The 23,861-nt window shown below is 40.3% G+C and overlaps 1 protein-coding gene across 3 annotated transcripts in view; it reads left to right on the top strand.

The window, feature by feature from the left end:
* The first annotated feature begins 296 nt into the window (after positions 1–296).
* The window catches only part of KLHL13 (kelch like family member 13), a 204,619-nt gene continuing 181,054 nt past the window's right edge, over positions 297–23,861 (top strand). For 2 of the 3 annotated variants that reach the window (XM_035007608.1, XM_035007598.1), the window contains exon 1: positions 297–522. The gene's annotated coding sequence lies outside the window, so the exon portion shown is untranslated. The remainder of the gene's footprint in view (positions 523–23,861) is intronic. The other variant, XM_035007605.1, reaches the window with a different exon arrangement.

Here is a 23,861-nt window from a genome sequence, read left to right as displayed (position 1 = left end):
CCACCCCGCCCCCCGCCTCCCGCGCAGGCGCCGCCGGGGCCACCCCCGCCGCCATGTTTCCCCCGCCCGCGCGCTCGCTCCCCCCGCCCCCTCCCCTCCTTAACTGGGCTCCCGCCCCCTCCCGCTCCCCGCCCCCCCTCACCCCCCCGCCGGTGAGGTCAGGCGGAGGCTCTGCCGCTGCGGCCGCCGCAGCTCAGCTGGCATTCCGGGGAAGCCTGGAACGGGCACTTTCGAAAATAAGTGGAGCGGCGCTCGGGTTAGGTCCGTGCTCTCCGCCTGCGCGAGGGCGAAGCGACCAGGGCGAGCAAGGGGCTGCGGAGGTGCGGGGCCGGTGTCTCGCAAGCCGGAGGGAGCCCCGGCTGCGCCGCGCGACTCGCTCTTTGGCCCTCGGAGCGCAGCGGCGGGCTGACGGGCGGCGGGACGCGGGGACGCGGCAAACAAGGTGAGGCAGGGTCCTGAAGTCGCAGGGGCTCCGTCAGCCACCTCCCCGCCTCCGGGACGCGGCGCGGCAGGCGGTGCGCGGTAAGGAGTTGCGATCTGCACCGGGGGCAGAGGGACAGGGAACCAGCTGCGCTCTTTGCACGCCCCCCCTTCTTTTTTCTCTCGCGTGCGGGTGCGCGCTCATCCCTGCACCTTCTCATCCTGACCTCCCGGACTCGGAGGCTCCGCCAGACGCCTGGGTTCTTTCAGCACCCTCCCGACCCCCAGTTTTCCTTTGCTTCTTTGTTATCCTTCCAAGATCTTCTCGTCCGGGCTTCGCTGTCGCTGCCCTGATGGTCTGGGGTCCCTCTGCTCGCCTCAGCCCCACTGTCTCTTGCCCTCTAACAGTTTCGGCTTTGTGCCTCCCAGCCCATCCCTCCCTCGGAATCTTCTAACTTGCGAGGCTTCGCTGCTGGCTCGAGTCAGGAGCACACTCCTCTTCTTCGAAGCTTTTAACTCCTCTCTGGACGTCTTCATCTCTGAATGTCTTGGCTTCTTTGGTTTAATCACAGTTGACTAATGATTTTCTTGGAAGCTTGCTGTCTAGCCGACGGCTTACTGAAATTGATGGGAATGATCTAGTATATATTAGCTGAGGAACTCAAAAGTTTCTTTCTAGGTTTCAATAACTTAGTCCAAGAACCACAGCCACTTGAAATGTATGTTATGTATGTTTGTGTGTTTGTACGCAATCGTAGCACATGGCCCTAAATCTGATTCTTCCTCCACTGCTGAGCAGGCCTGAGAGAGAGAGAGAGAGAGAGAGAAAGAGAGAGAGAAAGACTTTGGATGCCTGCTTCCATTTCTCCATCTGCAAACTGGAATGTTCATCTTTTATTGTACTCAGAAAGAATTCTAGGGGTTTGGGATAGTCACTCAAGTTAGTGTAGGCTGTTTACTAAGCACACTGCATGGGAACTGAGAAAATTCGGGGTTTCAAACTGCGTTTGTTGGGAGGGCACCTGCCTTAAATTTTTTTTTTTTTTTTAAAGAAGCCAGAGTTTCTTAGTTTACATCTCCTATTTGCATAAACCCTCAAGAAGCAGCATTTACAAAGCACGTAGTTAGAAAAGAGACTACTTTGCTGTGGACTGGAGATTAGTTTGCTTAAGTCAATTTCACACAGTACCACTTACTTTCTCAGCGATGTCCAGTCGCTCCCATTCTGAGGCTCATTTACTCACTTCCATGCTGAAATTAGTGTGTGAAGAAAATTGAATGGAAAGGCTGAAAGTGGAGGCAGATACAGTGAATTAGCACATGCTGACGTTCGTGGCTGTGTTTTTTTTGGAAATGGGCTGTATCTAGTGCTCAGATTTGAAAAGGGAGAAAAGTGAAATGATCAACCCAGCAGTTATGACATCATTTTACACTTAAAAATAGTAGCTCCTTGAATTGCAAGTTTTTATTACTATCCTTATACTTAGAATGATAGCATTGGGGGCACCTGGGTGGCTTAGTCGGTTAAGCGTCTGCCTTCGGCTCAGGTCATGATCCCGGGGTCCTGGGATCGGGCCCCGCATAGGGCTCCTTGCTCTGCGAGAGGCCTGCTTCTCCCTCTCCCTCTGCTGTTCCCCCTGCTTGTGTTCCCTCTCTCTCTCTCTGTCAAATAAATAAATAAAATCTTTAAAAAAAAAAAAAGAATGATAGCATTGTCTGCTGGGTATGTGATCAGGTGTTGCCATTTACATGATGTGCATTAACGGGCAGTAATCTCAGAAGAAACTGAGTTGGGAATGAAGGTAAGGGCTAAATTTCACTGTCCTGGTAGCAATTGTGTTGGCAGTGAGACAAGGAATGTTAAGTTTCTGCTGCAGCATCCGGTGATGTATTTAGAAAATAGATGAATAAGAGCCTCAATTTCCCCTGGTTTTAAAATCTGCACTTTCATAAGCACACTCTGAAAAGTGTGGTGTGACTCTATGGAGTTTGAAGTTGAGGTTCTGAGGAAAGCAGTTTTTAGGAGAACAGTAATGGCTATTGATTATCAGTTTAGTTAGATGGATTGCAGATGATCTGTAGTTTCCCTCATTTGTTTGGTAAATTCCTGACTTCACTTTAGTTTTATTTTTAAAAAAATGGAATAGAGTAGGGAAAGAGGATTAATAGTAATAGGGCCAACCTAAATCTGTAATTTTCTTGGCAACCCCTTCTGGAAAGACATACTAACTTGCAAACTGTTTCAAGGAAAACAGTTTGTATCATTCTGTTATTTTTTTTCCTTTTGTGATTGTTATTGATACTAAGTCTAAGTTAAGATTGCCACCAATATGAACTATTTGTTTGCCAGAAAAAAAATAAAGTTGGTTATGAGTTCATCCTGAGCATTTTGCTCTGAATCTTTTCAACATGTCTCAATATGTATTTGATAAACCCACTTGGTAGACCTAGAGGTTATCAGACCGGGTGTTTCAGATGTCACTAAACGTAACTGCAGTTTGCTAATGAATTGTCTTTCTCATTTTCTTTACATTTTACATTACTTTTCTTCATGTAATTTGACTTGCAGTAGTGAAATGGGACTGAGCAGTTTTCAAATTGATTTGGATGTTTAATAAACTACTACAACCTCCTCAAAGTATTTTTTTTTAAATCCAGTGCTTGAAACGGATCTATTTTTACTGCTGTGAAATAACTCAACAATTTGCCAGGCATCATCAGATTTCAGAAAATGTAGAAAGATTATGGAAAAATGAACAGCCCTAGAGAAAGCATCTCAAAATTAGAGGGAAAAAAGGCTTTTTTCAAGTTGCTGACATTCATATCAATCACCTTTTAAATATATTGTTCATTCATTTAGTAATTTATTTGACAAAATCTGTTGAGCACCTTCCATTTGCCAAAGCCCTCTATTAGGCACGAGGCCCTGTATTATTACGAGGCATGATCCTTGCCCTTGTGGAGTCTCCCAGAGGCTATAGTCCACCAAAGGATAGAGACAACAAACCAGTAAACAAACGAAGAAGATCCTCACAGGTTGTAGAAAGAACAATGAAGGAAATAAGTAAGGAAATGTGATCTGGAGACCTGAGAAGAAGGGCTTATTTGGCAAGGATGGTCAGGAAAGGCCTCTTAGCAGTGAAGGTGACCTTTGAATGGAGACCTGAAAGAGAAGAGAGAATAAACCTACCTTGTGAAGGGCAGAGAGACGAGTAAGAGCCAAGGCCTTGAGGCAGGCAAACAGACAGCAGGGTGTTTGAGGAACAGAAAGCAAGCCAGGATGGCCAGCCCCAATGACATGGGTGGGGGGAGTTGTTAAAGGTGTTCCAGAGCCTAAAGGGAGTCGGATAATAATATAGGGCCTGGTAATTCTGAAGAAGAATTTGGGTTTGATTCTCAGAACAAGGGGAAGCCAGGGCAGAATCTTTATGAACTACTTTTCTGTGGAAGGTCACTGGCTGGAAAAAAAATTACTCAGTGGAAATAAATAAAAACGTGTTTTGCAGAGGTTCTCTAGCTCCTCAGTTGTTTACATTAAGACCTGAGGATGAAAAGCTTTGTTTGATATGTATGCTAAATAAATAAGTAATTCAGTTCTTCCACTCTGTGTAGATAAGGGGATAGGGGACTGGGAACTCTGAGGTGAATGTGTTGAAAAGCAGTTTACTTTCCAGAGTTATGTCACCTGTGCCCTGAGGTAAGTTATCACCAGCTTTATTAAAAATCGGACCATTGTTCAGCCTAAGAATTTGTTTTTCAAAGAATGATGTTTTATTTTCTCACAGAAATATGTTTCCTTTGGAAGGTTGGACGTTTCATTTGAATATGAAAGAATATTTCGGTTTTAGAAATGGCATGTGAGATTTTTCAGGGGAGTTTCCTGTTTTCCTTTACCTGTTGCCTTCTCCAGAGTTTTTTTTTTTTTTTTTTTTTTAAGATTTAAAAAAAGTTTTTATTTAAGTAATCCTTACACCCAATGTGGGGCTTGAACTCATGACCCCAAGATCAAGAGTCGCGGGCTTTTCCGACTAAGCCAGCCAGGCGCCCCTCTCCAGGGTTTTCCAATTGCCATTTTTTGAGAGATTAGGGTTACTCTATTCCTTGAGGCTTACATGAATTTAGATTTGGTATTTATTTTGTGCCCTGAGCTCTTGCTCAAAAGCAATCCAGCTTTGAGGTCTGGTTGGCCCCAAATAGGAATTCAGATGGTCGTCGACATTCCATAGGGGTAAATCTTTTTTTTTTTTAAGAAAGTTTTTTTTTTTTTTTTTTTTTAAGATTTTATTTATTTGACAGAGAGAGAGACAGCCAGAGAGAGAACGCAAGCAGGGGGAGTGGGAGAGGGAGAAGCAGGCTTCCTGCCGAGCAGGGAGCCCGAGGCGGGGCTCGGTTCCAGGACCCTGGGATCATGACTTGAGCCGAAGGCATATGCTTAACCATCTGAGCCACCCAGGCACCCCCATAGGGGTAAATCTTAATGTTATGGGGCAATAACCTGCGAAAAAATCTTCAGCAACTCCCACAGAGTCTACTTCCTACTCCTTAACTTAGCACTCAAGGATTCTTCATGGTTCGAGCCAAGCCTACTGTCCTCCATGTCTTTATTATTCTCTTACATGAATCCTCCGTTGGTTTAAACTGATTTTCTCCAGTTTGGAACTTTTCTGCTTAGCTTCATTCTTGGCCTAGAGTAGGTACATGGTAACTGCTCATTGAATGGATGCCATGCCATCTCTTTGAAAAGCTATCTCCTTTCTTTTCTGTCATTGCAAATCCCAACACTTGTCATGGAACAGTTCAGATCCCTTGTCCTATTTTACACCACACCCCCGACCCAATCTCTTCCTCTGGAGGTGAGCGGTAATCACACACTTGCCACATGTCACATCATTATGTTGATTTGATGCCTGGCTACCTCCCCACGGGTCTCTGACTTCATGAAGGCGACCTGGATTGGTCTGGTTCACTCATCCATTGTATCCTGAGCACCTGGCATTTGCTATGCCCTCTATAAATAGTTGTTGAATAATGAATAGACACTGCCTTGTGATGTTTCTCCTATTATTGTTTTGGATACTTAAATCGCTTCATGCTGTTTTACTTTTCACATATTTGTCAAGTGTTCTCAAGCAGTTTCTGAGAGGACCTGGAGTACAGTTGTTAGGAGCACAAGCTCTGGGGTTAGGCTGTTTGTGTTCCAGTGTTGGCTAGGAGACTTACTAGCTGGGGGACACTGGGCAAGTTGGTTAACCTCTCTGTACCTCATAGTTCTCATCTGTAAGGTAAGGATAATAGAACTTCCCTCTTAGGGTACTTGTAAGGATTAAATGAGTCACCTAAGTCTACAAGTTGTTGTTTGCAATTGTTAAAATTCAGAAGCTCTGACAACCGAAAGAAATTTTGTTTGGTAAGTGCCATACTCAGGTGGTGGCAAAATCTGACTTGAACTGATATGAGGGTATTTATAGTCTTTATTCTATTTCATGTTAATCTTTATTTGGTTTTGCTGTAGAATTAGTAGTATGTTTATGGGGTAATGCCTCAGACCCTATTGGGGTATTACATAATATATCGTATATGTAGGTTATTGCCTCTCCAAAAACCCGGACATATCTGAATTTGGAAACACATCTGGCACCAAGGTTTTCAGATAAGGGATTGTATACCTCACGGTAAAGTGCTTAAATCAGCGCCTTGCATATAAGAAGCTGTTGCTCTTGGTGGTGGAGATTAGAGAGGTAAATATACAACTGTCTTCTTCCCAATACCTTTCTCATACTGGTTACCATGTAAATACATGCTGATTTATTCATGTAACAACTCTGAATAGAGGGCTGGCTGTATGAGCCTCATTTTATCATAGGAAAACAGATATGGGTCATGTGATTGAAATGAGCCAAGAACTAGGTCTCTCAATACTCTCTCATCGAATGCCATTAGGAATATTTATTTTTTGTTTTGCTTTTGTTATTTAAACCAAAGCATGCTTCTTTAGGGTGAGTCTTTTCATCGGGGGAGAGGGGAGGATTGAGTTAAGAAGAATTCATTTAATATGATTAGACATTATACTTTGCAGTTGCTAAATATTTATTGAACTCCTCATGTATATGGAAATCAGTATTAAAAACAGGAGAAAGGTACAAAACAAATGAGGCATAGTTCCTGGCTTTTAGTGGTCCAGTACCATGCACGGTTACATGCGAACATGGTTGTCCATTACAGTTCTTTCTTTTACTTTGTAAGTTTGAGATCATTAATATTAAAAATGTACAAATGAAAACACAATAGGCAATTGAAAACTCATCTTAGTGTCCAATATATGGAATTGGTTTTTAATACCTTAACTGCTCCCCACCCCCTGAAATATCATCCCTATATGACATCCTGGCAACCTTTCCTTTCTAACTAAATTAAGTACAGTATGATTTTTATTGTTCTTCCTTATCAATACTTGTAAGTCATGACTGATAATTTTCTTTGTCCTTTTGCCTTTGTGGGTTTGGGAGTAATTATATGTCTCAAAAGATTTTTTGGGAATGTTTTCTTGCAGTGGAAAATTAGTTCTTGAAATCATTCTGCCAGTTCATTCAACAGATATGTATTAAGTACCTATTATAGTCTAGGCATTGCACTAGTTTAAGCAAATAGAATCTCTGCTCAGTGTTCTTTTCCTCAAACTGGAGTACACTGGGTATGCGGGGGTGGAGGGGATGTGATAGTGTGCTCTGGGAGCTACAGAGGAAACTAGCTTGTGTATTCTTCTTTTTTTTTTTTAAAGATTTTATTTATTTATTTGACAGAGAGAGACACAGCGAGAGAGGGAACACAGGCGGGGGGAGTGGGAGAGGGAGAAGCAGACTTCCCACAGAGCGGGGAGCCCGATGTGGGGCTCGATCCCAGGACCCTGGGACCATGACCTGAGCCAAAGGCAGACGCTTAACGACTGAGGCACCCAGGTGCCCCTAGCTTGTGTATTCTTTTTTTTTTTTTTCGAAGATTTTTTTATTTATTTGAGACAGAGAGCATGAGAGGGAGGAGGGTCAGAGGGAGAAGCAGACTCCCTACCGAGCAGGGAGCCCGATGCGGGACTCGATCCTGGGACTCCAGGATCATGACCTGAGCCAAAGGCAGTCGCTTAACCAACTGAGCCACCCAGGCGCCCCTAGCTTGTGTATTCTTGAGGAATCTGTTTTCCACAAAGATTTAGGAGAACATTCACTGGTAGCTAATTAAAACTAATAATATTTAAACAGATTCTTATACCTTGTGCTTTAGAGTGCAACATTCACATGAAAATTTGAGGTAAAACCCAGTACTTCGAAGAAAGTCTCTGCTTGCGCGAGGTCAGCTGTGGTAACCCTGGGGTGACCCTTTGAAAAGCACTGAGGCCACAATATGCCGAGTCTGTTCCTTTAGTCAAATGCCTGGACATTTTCATAGCCCTAAATTTTCATGGTGACCTTCAAGAGCGGTAACAGACATTAAATTTTTCCACCATGTTGCCTAATTTCTTTTAGTTCAAGAGAACACTCTGGTTGTTTGATAACGGTCTAAATCTTAAAATGTGTTGAGTCCTAACAGAGTTCTTAATATTGGTGGGAAATAGCTAAGATTGATAGTGAAGGGCCTGCCAAGGGACTGGTCTTCAGAAGACAGGCTGTTAGAACACAATGACCATGAACTTAAAGCAACACAATTGATGGGGTCACAGCATTGTCCCATCCCATGAGCACTTGCCTCTCTCACCGATTGAAGTTAACTCCTGCTAACTTTAAAGCTGCTTTCATTTCTAACACATACAGGCTACAGATTGCTTTGTTAATTGCTGGCTACCAAAATGTGTAATAGTAGAGGAAAGTTGTCAAGGTTCGTGCGCGTTGAGGGTAACAAAAGCTTTCTAGAGTTTTAGACGGTTTTGAAAAGGGGTGAGCAGTGCATTGGAGGAATGCCTGTTACCAAGCCAATGATTTGATTTGCTCTGAATGAGGAAGATGAAGAAGAGAAAGGCAAGTGAAGAAAAGGAGTTAAGTCAAACGCTAAATCTCTCAACTGATTTTGATTATTGCTGTCCCACTTTCATTGTTGTCCCCCCACTCCAGACACAGTTCACAGGGCCTGCCATTGTTGTATTGTTGTGTTACTGCCCAGGGCTCATCAGGACATGGGTATAGAGGGGCGATTAAGGGATGGTCATTATATTCTGTGTGTCAAGTGCTTTTACATTTTACAGTCTTTTCAGTAAAAGGGGATAATAGAGTTGTAGAGTTTTGCTTCTTGGTTCCATTTTATGAAAATGGCCAGACTTTTCTAAAGAACTTCATGTCAGCACTGTTTTCTGTTCTACTGTTGAATATTTCTCAGTGGGAAGGCAGTAGAAATCAGTGGCTAAGATCTTGGGCCCTGGAGGGGCGCCTGGGTGGCTCAGTTGTTAAGTGTCTGCTTTCGGCTCAGGTCATGATCCCAGGGTCCTGGGATCGAGCCCCACATCGGGCTCCCGGCTCAGCAGGAAGCCTGCTTCTCCCTTTCCCACTCCCCCTGCTTGTGTTCCTTCTCTTGCTGTCTTGCTCTGTGAAAAAAAAAAAAAAAAAAAGATCTTGGGCCCTGGACTCACAGGCTTGGGTTCAAATTCCAACTCTGCCTCTTGTTGCCAGTGTGGTTTTGGGCAATTCCCTTCACCTCTCTGAGCCTTGTTTGCCTCCTCTGAAAACAGTCTCATCTGGTGGTTTTAAGGATTATATGAACTAATGCATATAAAGTCCTAAACATAATTCAAGCTACATGGTAGATATTCGTATTATTGACTCTTAATAGATTTAATGGCTTAACTAGCTAAAACTTGTGGCATACTATAGGAGCTTTGCCACTTATATATGAACCAGAAATGTAAGGGAAAATTGTATCTTTCCTTTATATTGCCTTACTCCCAGTGGGAATGATATTTTTTTGAACATACTATCTCTTAAATAGTGAACTGACTGCTTAGAAGTAACAGTAGTTTTCTGGCAGACAAGAAAGTTTATGATAAGTGCTTGGTTTATTACTTATTCAAAGATGATATCACATTGAATGCAAGGAAACTGTCAATTTTTTAATATGATTGACCCAATATATATTTAAATATGATAGTATTTAGCTTAATAGAATTTAAAAGTTTAATCTTCATTTCGAAGGGAAAGGGAGACACAGGAAAATGTATACAATAAACAATGTTGACTTTGAAATGAAAATTTTTTGTTGTTCTGATGTTCAAAGAGGTCATATATTTTCTTGATTTATCTCTATTCCAGATTTGAGGTCCTCACAGAAGAAAATATTGAAATATTTATAACCGTTAATCCGCTGGGAGGAGGAGTAATTCTGTGTGAATAATGTCTTCTATAGATTTTGAGTTGTGATGGTTATCTTAAGCTTTTGTTATAGTTACTCTGGCAACAAATCAAATAAAACCTTAGAGATAATAAAAGTTCAGTAGCAGTTTTGGTAAATGAACGGATAAGTCTAAATAGATTATTGAGAGTAGCTTCCGGTGGTTTAGGGCTGGTGTAACCTTTTGGGTTGGAAGTGCATGAAGGTAGTGTTCCTGCATTCCCCTGTTCCAGTGTTCTTCGGTTCCAGTGTCAGACAGATGATGGACAGTTGATCCTTGGGTAGCTGACTTGGTTATGGAATGCCATTGGTATACAGAAGGGAATGAACCAGGAGACACATTGCTCAAGTAACTGTATATTCACTGTATATTTTGTGATGGTTATTAGGATAATGTACATTCAAGTACTTGAAAAGCCTAGCTCACCATACTAATGAGATATATTATGTATTAACAGTGTTACCTGCATTGATAGTCATCATGATCAGCTTCATATTTGAACATGGAAAGACAACATTTAAGTATCTTTAGAAAAATTAGACTTATTCTGTCCTTAGGTAATAAGCTCAAATGTTAAGGATAATGCCATTTACTTACAGAGCAACTTTCTTTTGAAGCATGGTTAATTATTCTTATTTTCTTTACTTCAGTGGAGTATGCACAATGAGGTTGAATGACTTGCAGAAGGTCACATTGCCCGAGATGGACCTAGGAGCAGAATGTAGGGCCCTTGGTTTTTAACGAAGTGCTTTTTCAATAATAATGTAAAAGACTTGTTACCCAAAGGATTCTTTCATGTTTCTTTTTTTTTCTTAAAGATTTACTTATTTATTTTGAGAGAGAGAGAGAGAAAGAGAGAGCGCAGGCAGGGAGGGGCAGAGGCAGAGAGAGTCCCAAGAAGACTCTGCGCTGAGTGGGAAGCCTGACATGGGGCTTGATCTCAGGACCCTGAGATCACAACCTGAGCTGAAGCCAAGAGTCAGAGGCCCAACCAACTGCACCACCTAGGCACCCCAGATTTTTTTTTTCTTTTTAAAGAGTTTATTTATTTATTTGAGAGAGAGAGAGAATGAGAGAGAGCACATGAAGGGGGGAGGGTCAGAGGGAGAAGCAGACTCCCTGCCGAGCAGGGAGCCCGATGCGGGACTCGATCCAGGGACTCCAGGATCATGACCTGAGCCGAAGGCAGTCGCTTAACCAACTGAGCCACCCAGGCGCCCCGGCACCCCAGATTTTTCATGTATCTTGTCTTTCAGTTGACAGGGTGAAACCAGAGTTTCAGCAGTGGACAATGCGCAATTTGGCACTTAGGAAAGTGAATTTTAGGTTTATTAGAAAATTTTCTAAGCACTTTTGGCATCATAGAGGTGTTTTATTTAAACATTCATGATCAAACATTTGTTAATAATTATATGTAAAGCATTCTACTTGGAGGAAGAAAATATATCCACTGCCCTGAAATATCCTGCAGTCTAGCAGGGGCAAGAAAGAACATGAAGCAACCTGGTATCAGTCAATACTAATATTTTTTTTGAAAGATTTCATTTATTTATCAGAGAGAGAGAGAGAAAGAGAGAGAGCACAAGCAGGGGGAGAGGCAGAAGGAGAAGCAGACTCACCGCTGAGCTAGGAGCCTGAAGCGGGACTCGATCCCAGGACCTGGGATCATGACATGAGCCGAAAGCAGATGCTTAACCGACTGAGCCACCCAGGCGTCCCAGCCAATAGTAATATTAATAACCAGTCAGTAATTACTAAGTTATCATAGCACCCACCATGAGTATGGCACCATTGTAAAATCCTTTATATGCACGAACACATTTAAACCCTATAACAATGCTATGAGGTAGTGACTTTATTATCCCCATTTTACAGATGAGAAAACTGAGGCACAGAGAAGTTAGATAACTTCCCAAGGTTGCACACCTAATGAGTAGAAGAGCTAGCATTAAAATCTATGCAACCTGGTTTTAGAGTCTGTGTTTTTTAACCACAATGCTTCCTTTTTGTTCTGTCTCTGACAGGGGACATTATATAAGAGCATGATAGCTAAACAAGGCATGCTAGAAAGTGTTCTGGATAAAAAGAAAGGATCAGAGTAGGGTATTAAAGTTGGCAAGCTATTTTGAATAAGGTACTTTTGAAAAGCAAGGAATGTATTCTGAATATTTTAATGCCCAAAGCTGTGTGCATGTATGTTGCATGTGTATGCACAGGGTCGTGTGTGTGTGTGTGTGTGTGTGTGTTCATTTTGAACTGGAAAAAAATTGCAAGGGTAAATCAAATTGAGAATCCTTTATATTGACAGCCAATCATAGCTCTGTTTTTGTGTACACTGTATGGCTCCACAAATATGTTTTTAAAAATATGTAGCAACTTTATAGAACTCTAATTCAGCTACCCTACAATTGACCCATTTAAAGTGTACAATTCAGTGGTTTTTAGTATCTTCACAGAGTTGGGTAACCATTACCACAATCAATTTTATAACACTTTCATCACCCCAAAAAGAGAAATAGGTGTTTTGAAACAAATGTAACCACGAGGGAATGGAAGTAAAGTGTCTGTTGGTCCTACTGTTTTTCTAGCAAAATGTTCAGAGATCCCGCACCATTCTTTGCAGTGTAGCTCTAACTGGCTGCAGAGCACCTTCTTTTAATTTCATTTCAATCATTGGCTAGTCTTTGAAAGGATTATATATTTATCTGATTTTGAATTCTGTATCCATATTGATGGTATAGATTTGCTCATTGTGTACTTATCACAAGCATATGGATATTCGTACTACATAACTAAGCCAGGCTCTATTTAAAAACCAAACTGCTAAAAAAATAATAAAAAATAAAAACAAAACTGCTAAACTCCCTACCATGAATGGCTCGCTCCTTGTCTAGACCTGCTTCTATAGTGTGCCAGAGCCAGAGACACCTGAGAAATTTTATGCGTACATACTGGCATTTTTAAGTATTTCTAAAGATTATGCCTGACATAGGTTAGTAATGGATAGATGGTGGAGATAAAAGTAACGCTTGTTGGGGCGCCTGGGTGGCTCAGTTGGTTAAGCGACTGCCTTCGGCTCAGGTCATGATCCTGGAGTCCCGGGATCGAGTCCCACATTGGGCTCCCTGCTTGGCAGGGAGTCTGCTTCTCCCTCTGACCCTCCTCCCTCTCATGCTCTCTGTCTCTCATTCTCTCTGTCTCAAATAAATAAATAAAATCTTTAAAAAAAAAAATTAAAAAAAAATAAAAGTAACACTTGTTTTTGGCCAGGATATAGTATTGGGATGGTGTGTTTTGGAAAATGTCCCATAAAATATATTCCGTGATATTGTGTACAGGTATTGTGAAATAACTGGAACTTAAAAAAGAAAACTGAAGATTTTTCAGCTACTCACACTTCACTAAGATATAGTCTGTTGTTACAGTCAAGAACGTTTCTGTCTAGTGGGAATTACCAAACCAGGTATCTGTGTGTGGTGCAGGGAAGGCAGGCTATTCCCAGTTATCCATTAGAGTGATAAGTTATAGTCAATGTTAACTTTCCAGCTAAAGAGTGGCTATTTACTTTTTATTATTAAAAATAATCTTGGGGGGGCCACCTGGGTGGTGCAGTCGGTTAAGCGTCTGACTCTTGGTTTCGGCTCAGGTCATGATCTCAGGGTCATGAGATCGAGCCCCGTGGCGGGCTGTGCACTGAGCGCAGAATCTGCTTGGGATTCTCTCTCCCTCTCCCTCTTTCACCTCCCGCTTGTGCTCTCTCTCTCTCTTCTTTCTGTCTCTCAAATAAATAAGCCTTTAAAAAATAAAAATAAAACTAATCTTTGGACAAAATTAGATGTCTTGAAGACTGTAGCTATCTTTTTAAATGAGTTCATCTTGGATTGGTCTCTTCCTACTTCTAATTTCACCTCCTTTTTCTTTCAGAATGATTTTGTAATGTTATTTTATGCTTCCTCAGTAGTTTTTTTATGCTTATTATATTCTTGAATTGAGTTTCTTTTCAGGGGCCAAAGTAGTTTCATTTGAAGTTAAAGCGGCTTGATTCACTCAAAATGATTTGCTATAAATGTTAAGTGTGTGTGTGTGTGTGTGTGTGTGTGAATGAATATATATATATACATATATAATTTATATTTTTATATGTTTGAACTATAGTTGACATACAATATAATATTTCAGGTGTACAACATAGTGATTTAACAATTATATACATTAAGAAATGCTCACCAAGATAAGTGTAGTTACCATCTGTCACCATACAGAGTTATTACAGTACCATTGATTATATCCCCTATGCTGTACTTTTCCTCCCTGTGGCTTATTGATAAATGGAAGTTTGTACCTTTTAATTCTCTTCACCTATTTTGCCCATCCCCCCAAACCCCTGTCCTTTGGCAACCACCAGATTGTTCTCTGTATTTGTGAGTCTGTTTCTGTTTTTGTTTGTTTGCTTTGGTTTTTTAGATTCCACATATAAGTGAAATTATATGGTATTGGTCTTTCTCTGACTTACTTCACTTAACACTTTCTAGGTCCATCCATGTTGTCACAAATGGCAAGATTTCATTCACTTTATGGCTGAGTAATATTCTAACACACACACACACACACACACACACTCCACATCATTCTTATGCATTCATCTATCAGTGGATATTTAGGTTGCTTCCATATCTTGGCTATTGTAAACAATACTGCAGTAAACATAGAGGTGCCTATATCTTTTTGAATTAGTGTATTGGTTTTTTTGGTTCAATACCCTGAGGTAGAATTACTGGATTGCATGGTACTTCTATTTTTAATTTTTTGAGGAAGCTCCATACTGTTTTCCACACTGGCTGCACCAGTTTGCATTTGTACAACAGTGCACCAGGGTTCCCTTTTTTCCACATCCTCACTAACACCTATTGTTTCTTGTCTTTTTGATACCAGTCATTCTGACTGGTGTGAGGTGATATCTCATTGTAGTTTTGATTTGCATTTCCCTGGTGATACTGATGTTGAGCATCTTTTCATGTGTCTGTTGATCATCTATATGTCTTTGGAAAAAAGTCGATTCAGGTCCTCTGTTTTTAGTCAGATTATATCTCTTTTTGATGTGGGTTGTAGGAGTTCTTTATGTATTTTGGATATTAACCCCTTATTGGATGTACCATTTGCAAATATCTTTACCCATTCAGTACATTGCCTTTTCGTTTTGTTGATGGTTTCCTTCATTGTTCAAAAGTTTTTTAGTTTGATGTAGTTCTAGTAGTTCATTTTTCTTTTGTTTTCTTTGCCTGAAGAGACTGATCCAGAAAAACAGTGCTAAAACTAATGTCCAAGAATTTGCTACCAGGGTGCTGGGGTGGCTCAGTCAGTTAAGCATCTGACTTCGGCTCAGGTCGTGATCTCACGGTCCTGGGATTGCCCCGTGTCAGCTCTGTGCTCAGTGGGGAGTCTTTGTCTCTCTCCCTCTGTCCCTCCCCCTACTCATGCTCTCTCCCTCTCTCTCTCTCTCAAATAAATAAGTAAAATCTTAAAAAAAAAAAAGAGTTTGCTACCTATGTTTTTGTTTAGGAGATTTATGGTTTCAGGTCTTACATTTAGGTCTTTAGTCCATTTTGAATTTGTTGTACATGGCAGAAGAAGGGTCTAGTTTCATTCTTCTGCATGTAGCTGTTCAGTTTTCCCAACACCATTTATTGAAGCAACTGTCTTTGATTGTATATGCTTGCCTCCTTTGTCTTAATTGACCTTATAAGCATGAGTTGGTTATTCCTGGGCTCTTTATTCTCTTATATCAGTCCTATGTCCTTTTTTTGTGTCAGTACCATTCTGTTTTGATTACTGTAGTTTTGTATAACTGTTTGAAATCTGGGATTGTGATACCTCCAGCTTTGTTCTTTTTTTTAAGTTTTTATTTAAATTTTAGTTAGGTAACATGCAGTGTAGTATTACTTTCAAGTGTAAAATGTAGTGATTCAACACTTCCATACAATACCTGGTGCTCATCACAAGTGCGCTCTTTAATCCCCATCACCTACTTCCCCCATCCCCCCAGCCCCCTCCCCCCTGGTAACCCCTACATTGTTCTCTATAGTTAACAGTCTGTTTCTTGGTTTGCCACTCTCTTTTTTCCCTTTGCTCATCTGTTTCATTTCCTAAATTCCACATATGAGTGAAATTATATGGTATTTGTCTTTCTCTGGATGACTTATTTTGCTTAGCATAATACACTCTAGCTCTATCCATGTTACAAGTGGAAAGATTTCATTCTTTTTTACGGCTGAGTAATATTCCATTATATCTATATCTATATCTATATCTATATATATCTCCTATGTGTGTATATATATATATACACCATATCTTCTTTATCCATTCATCAGTCAGTGGACACTTAGTGGGCTGTTTCCATAATTTGGCTATTGTAGATAATGCTGCTATAAACATCAGGGTCCATGTATCCCTTTGAATTAGTATTTTTATATTTTTTGGGTAAATAGTAGTGCAATTACTGCATTGTAGGGTAGATATATTTTTAATTTTCTGAGGAACCTCCATACTGGTGTGAGGTGATATCTCGTAGTTTTGGTTTGCATTTCCCTGATGATCAGTGATGTTGAACATCTTTTGATGTGTCTGTTGACCATCTGTATATCTTCTTTGGAAAAATGTCTATTCATGTCTTCTGCCCATTTTTACTTGGATTATTCATTTTTTGGGTGTTGGGTTTTATTTATATATTTTGGATACTAACCCTTTATCAAATATGTCATTTGCAAATATCTTCTCCCATTCTGTACATTGCCTTTTAGTTTTGTTGACTGTTTGCTTTGCAGAAGATTTTTATTTTGATACCTCCAGCTTTGTTCTTTTTCTTAAGATTTCCCTGGCTATTCAAGGTCTTTTGTGGTTCCATTCAAATTTTAGGGTTATTTGAGTTCTGTGAAAATTACTATTGGTATTTTGATAAGGACTGCATTGAATCTATAGATTGCTTTGGGTAATATGGATATTTTAACAGTATTCTTCCAATCCATGACCATGGTGTATCTTCCCATTTATTTGTGTAGTCTTCAGTTTCTTTCATCAGTGTCTTAATAGTTTTCAGAGTACACGCCTGTCACCTCCTTGATTAAATTTATCCCTAGGTATTATTTTTTTGGATGCAATTGTAAATGGGATGGTTTTCTTTTCTTTTTTTTTTTTTTTAAGATTTTATGTATTTATTCATGAGAGACAGAGAGAGAGAGAGAGGCAGAGGCAGAGGGAGAAGCAAGCTCCTAGGGAGCCTGATGTGGGACTCGATCCCAGAACCCTGGGATCATGACCTGAGCTGAAGGCAGACTTTTAACCAACTGAGCTACCCGGGCGTCCTGGGATGGTTTTCTTAATTTCTCTATCTACTAGTCCATTATTAGTGTATAGAAATGCAGCGGACTTTTTTTTTTTTTAAGATTTTATTTGAGAGAGAGAGATAGGGAGAGAGAGCACAAGCGGGGGTGGGGAGAGAGGGAGAAGCAGGCTCCCCGCTGAGCAGGGAGCCCAACGTGGGGCTCGATCCCAGGACCCTGGAATCATGACGTGAGCTGGAGGCAGACGCTTAACCAGCTGAGCTCCCCCAAGCACTCCTGCAGCAGATTTCTGTATATTAATTTTGTATCCTGCAACTTTACTGAATTCACTTATTAGGTTTAATAGATTTTGGTGGAGTCTTTATGGTTTTCTATATCTAGTAGCCTGTCATCTGCAAATAGTGACAATTTTCCTTCTTTCTTACCACTTTGGTTACTTTTTTTTTTCTTGTCTGATTGCTGCAGCCAGGACTTCCAGTACTATGTTGAATAAAGGTGGCAAGAGTAGAATTCCCTGTTTTTTCCTGACCACAGAGGAAAAGCTTTGAGCTTTTCACCATTGAGTATGATCTTATCTTCTGGTTTGTCATATATGGCCTTTTTTAAGTTGAGATATGTTCACTCTAAACGCATGTTGTTGCGTTTTTATCTTGAATGAATATTGAATTTTTCAAATGCTTTTTCTGCATCTATTGAGATGATCATATGATTTGTATATTTCATTTTCTTAATGTGCTATATCACATTGATTTATAGATATTGAACCATCCTTGCATCCCTGAAATAAATCCCACTTGTGGTGAATGATGCTTTTAATGAATTGTTTAATCTGGTTGATTAAAATTTGTTGAAGTTTTTTAAATCTATGTTCATCAGGAACATTGGTCTGTAATTTTATTTTTTTTGTAGTTTCTTTGTCTGGTTTTGGTATCAGGGTAATGCTGGCCTCATAGAATAAATTTGGAAGCATTCCTTCCTCTTCTGTTTTCTGGAATTGTTTGAGAAGGATAGCTATTAACTAGTCTTTAAATGTTTGGTAGAATTCACCTATGAAGCCATCTAGTCCCGGATTTTTATTTGTTGAGAGCTTTTTTTTTTCTTTTTTTGTTACTGATTCAGTTTGTTTATTATTAATTGGTCTATTCAGATTTTCTATTTTTTCCTGATTTAGTCTTGGAGGATGTATGTTTCTAGGACTTTATCCATTTCTTCTAGTTTCTCCAATTTGTTGGTGTATAATTTTTTGTAGTAGTCTCATAATCCTTTGTGTTTCTGTGGTATCAGTTGTAACTTCTCTTTCATTTCTGATTTTTTTAAAGATTTTATTTATTTATTTGAGAGAGAGAGAGTGAGCAAGAGAGAGCACAATCAGGGGGCGTGGCAGAGGGAGAGGGAGAAGCAGGCTCCCTGCTTGCCCGATGTGGGTCTCGATCCCAGGACCCTGGGATCATGACTGAGCTGAAGGCAGATGCTTAACTGACTGAGCCACCTAGGTGCCCCACTTTCATTTCTGATTTTACTTACTTTGAGTAGTCCCCTTTTCTTTCTTGATGAGTCTGGCTATGGATTTATCAATTTTGCTTATCTTTTCAAGGTCTAAGCTCTTAGTTTTACTGATCTTTTCACTTGTGCTTTTAGTCTGTATTACATTTATTTCTGTTCTGATCTTTATTTACTTCCTTCTCTTCACTTTGGGCCTTGTTTCTTCTCCATTTTCTTGTTCCTTTAGGTATAAGGTTATATAGTTTATCTGAGATTTTTGTTTCTTGAGATATAGGCCTGTATCATTATAAACTTTCTTCTTAGAAATTTTTTTGCTGTGTCTCAAAGAGTTTGAACCATTGTATTTCCATTTTCATTTGTCTCCAGGTATTTTCTGTTTTCCTCTTTGATTTTTTTGGTTGACCATTGGTTGTTTGAGTAGCATGTTGTTTAGCCTCCACATCTTTGTGTTTTTTTCCAGGTTTTTTTTCTTGTAATTTACATCTACTTTCATACCATTGTTGTCAGAAAAAATGCTGGGTATGATTTTAATCTTTTAAAATTTATAAAGGCTTGTTTTGTTGGCTGACATGTCATCTATCTTGGAGAATGTTCCATGTCCATTTGAAAAGATTGTGTATTTTGCCGTTTTTGGATGGAATGTTCTGTATTTATCTGTTAAATCCATCTGGTCTAATGTGTCACTCACTGCCACTGTTCCCTTAGTGATTTTCTGTCTGGATTATCATCCATTGATGTAAGTGGAGTGTTAAGTCCCCTACTATTATAGTATTACTGTTAATTTCACCTCTTATGTCTGTTAATATGTGCTTTACATATTTCAATGCTCTTATGTTGGGTGCATATATATTTACAACTGTTATATCTCCTTGTTCGATTGATCCTTTTATCATTATGTAATTCCCTCCTTTGTCTCTTGTTACAGTCTTTGTTTTAAAGTGTATTTTGTCTAATCTAAGTATTGCTACCTCAGCTTGTTTTTTGTTCCATTTGCATGGAATATTTTTCTTCATCCTCTTCACTTTCAGTCTGTATGTGTTTTTATGTCTGAATTGTGTCTCTTCCAGGCAGTATATAGATGGGTATTGTTTTTTTATCCATCAGTCACCCTTTGTCTTTTGATTATAGCATTTATTCCATTTACATTTAAAGTAATTATTGGGGGCCCCTGCCTGGCTCAATTGGTGTAGTGTGTGAATCTTCATCTCAGGGTTGTAACTTCAAGCCCCAGGTTGGGTGTAGAGATTACTTAGATTACTTAAATTTATTTTAATTTTTTAAAAGATTTTATTTATTTATTTGACAGAGAGATAGAGAGAGAGAGCACGAGTAGGCAGAGTGGCAGGCAGAGGCAGAGGGAGAAGCAGGCTTCCCGCGGAGCAGGGAGCCCGACGCGGGGCTTGATCCCAGGACTCTGGGATCATGACCTGAGCTGAAGGCAGACGGTTAACCAACTGAGCCAGCCAGGCGCCCCCGCCCCCCTCTTTCCTACTCTTTTCAATGATCTTTTTCTTTATATTCCGAGCTGGGGAGGAGCTGTTCTGCTAGTCTTTAGGTCATTTTCAGAGCATGTTGCATTTGATGTAGTTGCAGCCTCAGTGTGTCTGTGGGAGGGAGGTGAGCCCAGGACCTTCCTGTTCTGCCGTCTTCCCTGAGTATATATTTTATTTGCTTAAATGGATTCTCTGTTCATCATGTGTGGTGATGGTGTCACGATCTCGCAGCTAGTAGGTAGGATGGAAGTCGACAAGGTGGCACTGCTGTCCCTGGAGGAAGAAAACTAAGTATACCTTTATGTTAATTAGGTGGAAGCACATCTTTATCATAGAGATTAATAGTTCACATCACCTGGAGTTAGCATATAAGATGCTGTGGAGTAAAAAAAAAAAAAAGCTTGATTTAGGAGTTTTGGTGTCTGTATTTTGATGCTGCTTTTATCATTGCTAATTTTGTTTATTAAGCCATTTTGATATGGAAAGGGGTCAGGAACCTGCTGATTTAAGACAAGCCAAACTGGTCTGGTTTAAGAGGACCATTGTGACAACGAGAAAGTATCACCCATTTAGAAAAGAGGATTTAGAGTGATGTGAGTAATCAGTTTCCTATGACTTGAGATATCATTCACTGATATTAAAAAATGAACCCATTACAGTATACTCAGAAACTTCACAGTACTTTGATTTTTCTGCTTAATTTAGTGCCAAAAATGGTAGAGACTCCTTAAGCGTTTAGAATGTCTCTGAGTGACTGTATGTGGGTTAGGTCCATCCAGCTGTTTTAAAGATGAATCTGCTTTTTCTGCATATAAAGGAGACTCACTGGCTTTAATTAGCCCTCCTGTATAGGGCAATGCTCTTTGATGAGAGGAAATGAGTTATTTCATGTACATTCATTCAAGAAAAATTAGTGAGCACCTTCTCACCCATGTCCTGGGGATGCAGTGGTGAACACAAGGCAAAATCCTACTTTTCTTCCCAGAGGCAGTTGCAGTATCCTGTTCATTTTCTTTGTTCTTCTAAAATGCTGCAAAAAGACCTTAGAAGGCCTAGTGAGTCTCCCTTGGCATTCTGTGTTTGGAGTCATAACTGGAAGGAGGAAAAGGAAAGTTGGTTTCTGGCTCCATCAAGCTGAAGTGCTGCCCTTAGTTATAAACCCTTGTTTAATTCTTATGAGTCCAAAGTACTTTCTTGGTTGTTCCCTGTATCCCTTTCCAGTAACTTAATGGAAATAATAAGCTCACAGCTGTGACCATAATCGTTTAATTTTCAACCGGAGAAACACAGTTAGTGGAAATACAATCTGCCAAGGGACTTGTATAGGAATAGGTAATTTCCATGCCATAGGATGACATGACAGGCACCTAGTGGTCCTGCCTGTGTGAAAAATGTTACTTCCATACATACTGAAGTCTTAACGATTTGTTGGACATTTCCACTAGTTGGTTACACCTGTGGCTTCTGAAGATTTTTGTTAGTTTGGGTTTTGAGTTTTAGTTAACAGAACCACTGTTTTCCTTTCCTTTCCTTTTCTTTCTTTCTTTCTTTCTTTCTTTCTTTCTTTCTTTCTTTCTTTCTTTCTTTCTTTCTTTCTTTCCTTCCTTCCTTCCTTCCTTCCTTCCTTCCTTCCTTCCTTCCTTCCTTCCTTCCTTTCCTTCCTTTCCTTCCTTCCTTCCTTCCTTCCTTCCTTCCTTCCTTCCTTCTTTCCTTCTTTCCTTCTTTCCTTTTTTAGAGGGGGGGCAGAGGGCGAGGGAGAGAGAGAATCTTGAGCAAACTCCTTTGCCAGCGTGGAGCCTGATGCGGGGCTCGATCTCACGACCCTGAGATCATGACCTGAGCTGAAATCAGGAGTCAGATGTAACCAACTTAGCCACCCAGGTGCCCCACCAGAACCACTTTTTTTCTTTTTAAAGGTTTTTTTTATTGATTTATTTGAGAGAGAGAGAGAATGAGAATGAGAGTAGGGAGGGGCAGAGAGAGAAGGAAAAGCACACTCCCCGCTGAGCAGGGAGCTGGATGCAGAGATCAATCCCGGACCCCGGGATCATGACCTGAGCTGAAGGCAGACACTTAACTGACTGAGCCACCCAGGCATTCTCCAACAGAACTACTTTTTAAAAAATAGCCTAACCAAGTGAAGGTTAGGTACTTTTGCTGTACCAGATCAAAATAGGTTTATAGAAAGCCCTGGTGCTGTCTTCTCTAAACTTTATTCATTAACATGGAATAGTTTACTTGATATGTAATTATTGAAAGATACTAAGAACCTGACCATGACAGTAATTTTCAATATGGTGGGGTTGGAGAGGGGTGGATATCAACCATAGAAGGCAGCATGGGATGCTGGCAGTCTAGGCTTGGCCATAGTGGGGTACCTCCAAAGGGCTTCTTAGGCTCCTATGTGTAGGTTGTTGTGTTAGGAATGGTAGGAGAGGGCAACCTGAGATTCCTGAAGACTTATTCACTTTTACTTAACTAGTTTGAGAACCTGAAAGATCAATTTCCTTAGTTTGAGGGGCATGGGTACTGGTAAATTTAGGTGTAGATCTCTTACTTCCTTTCCTGTGTTATCTTTGTTAATGGAAACTTTTCTGTCAGTTTAGAAAACTGATTTTGAATACTGGAATAATAATTTTAGGACCATGAATTAACATGAGCCCATTGCTGTACTGTCCTAACCACATTATGCAAGTAATTCGTGTTGACAACCCATTTTTGTCTTCTATTCATGTTTACTACTTAGCATTGTTTTAACATAATGACATTCTTTTTTTATTTTAAATTCAATTAATTAACATATAATATATTATTGGTTTCAGAGGTTGAGGTCAGTGATTCATCAGTCTTATATAATACCCGGTGTTCATGATATCACGTGCCCTCCTTAATGCCCATCACCCAGTTACCCCATCCCCCTCTCCCCCTCCCCTCCAGCAACCCTCAGTTTGTTTCTTATGATTAAGAGTCCCTATGGCTTGTTTCCCTCTCTGATTTCGTCATGTTTTATTTTTTCCTCTCTTCCCCTATGATCCTCTGTTTTGAGGGTATTATGCTAAGTGAAGGAGGGTATTATGCCAACTGAAATAAGTCAGAGAAAGACAATTATCATATGATCTCACTCGTATGTGGAATTTAAGAAACATAATGACATTCTGATAACCTATACATGCTCACTAAACTTGAAAGATGTGAATTCTAGAACTCCTTATCTCTCTGTCTATTATGTATTTATTTTTAGAACTCCTTTTCTATTGTCTGGTGTTATTGTAGGTATGAGCAGTTCTTGAATCCTTCAGATCCAGTTTTAAATTCCACTGTATATTCATGTAGATAGACGTTATATTCATGTAGATAGACGTTATCTGCTGTAACAGAGGCCCCCAAATAGAGTGCCTTAAACAAGCTTGCTCTTTCCCACATCAGGGTTGGATGGCAGCTCCTCAATTATTAGGTACGCAGGCTCGTTCTTCTCGTTCTGTTGTCCTCAAAAAGCATCCTCCATGTTGTGATTTGAGCTGGCTGCTCTAACTCACTATCACATTCTTTTTTTTTTTTTTTTTTTTAAGATTTTATTTATTTACTTGAGAGAGAGCGCACAAGAGTGGGGAATGGCGGAGAGGGAGAAGCAGACTTCCTGCTGAGCAGGGAGCCTGACGTGGGGCTCAATCCCAGGACCCTGGAATCATGGCCCGAGCCGAAGGCAGATGCTTACCCAACTGAGCCACCCAGGCGCCC

The sequence above is a fragment of the Mirounga leonina genome, unplaced genomic scaffold (assembly GCF_011800145.1).
Source record: "Mirounga leonina isolate KUSES-001 unplaced genomic scaffold, KU_Mleo_1.0 Mir_101664, whole genome shotgun sequence".
Classification (NCBI taxonomy): Eukaryota; Metazoa; Chordata; class Mammalia; order Carnivora; family Phocidae; genus Mirounga; species Mirounga leonina.
The sequence above is the reverse complement of the archived record's forward strand: the minus strand, read 5'-3'. Positions and strand labels throughout refer to the sequence as shown.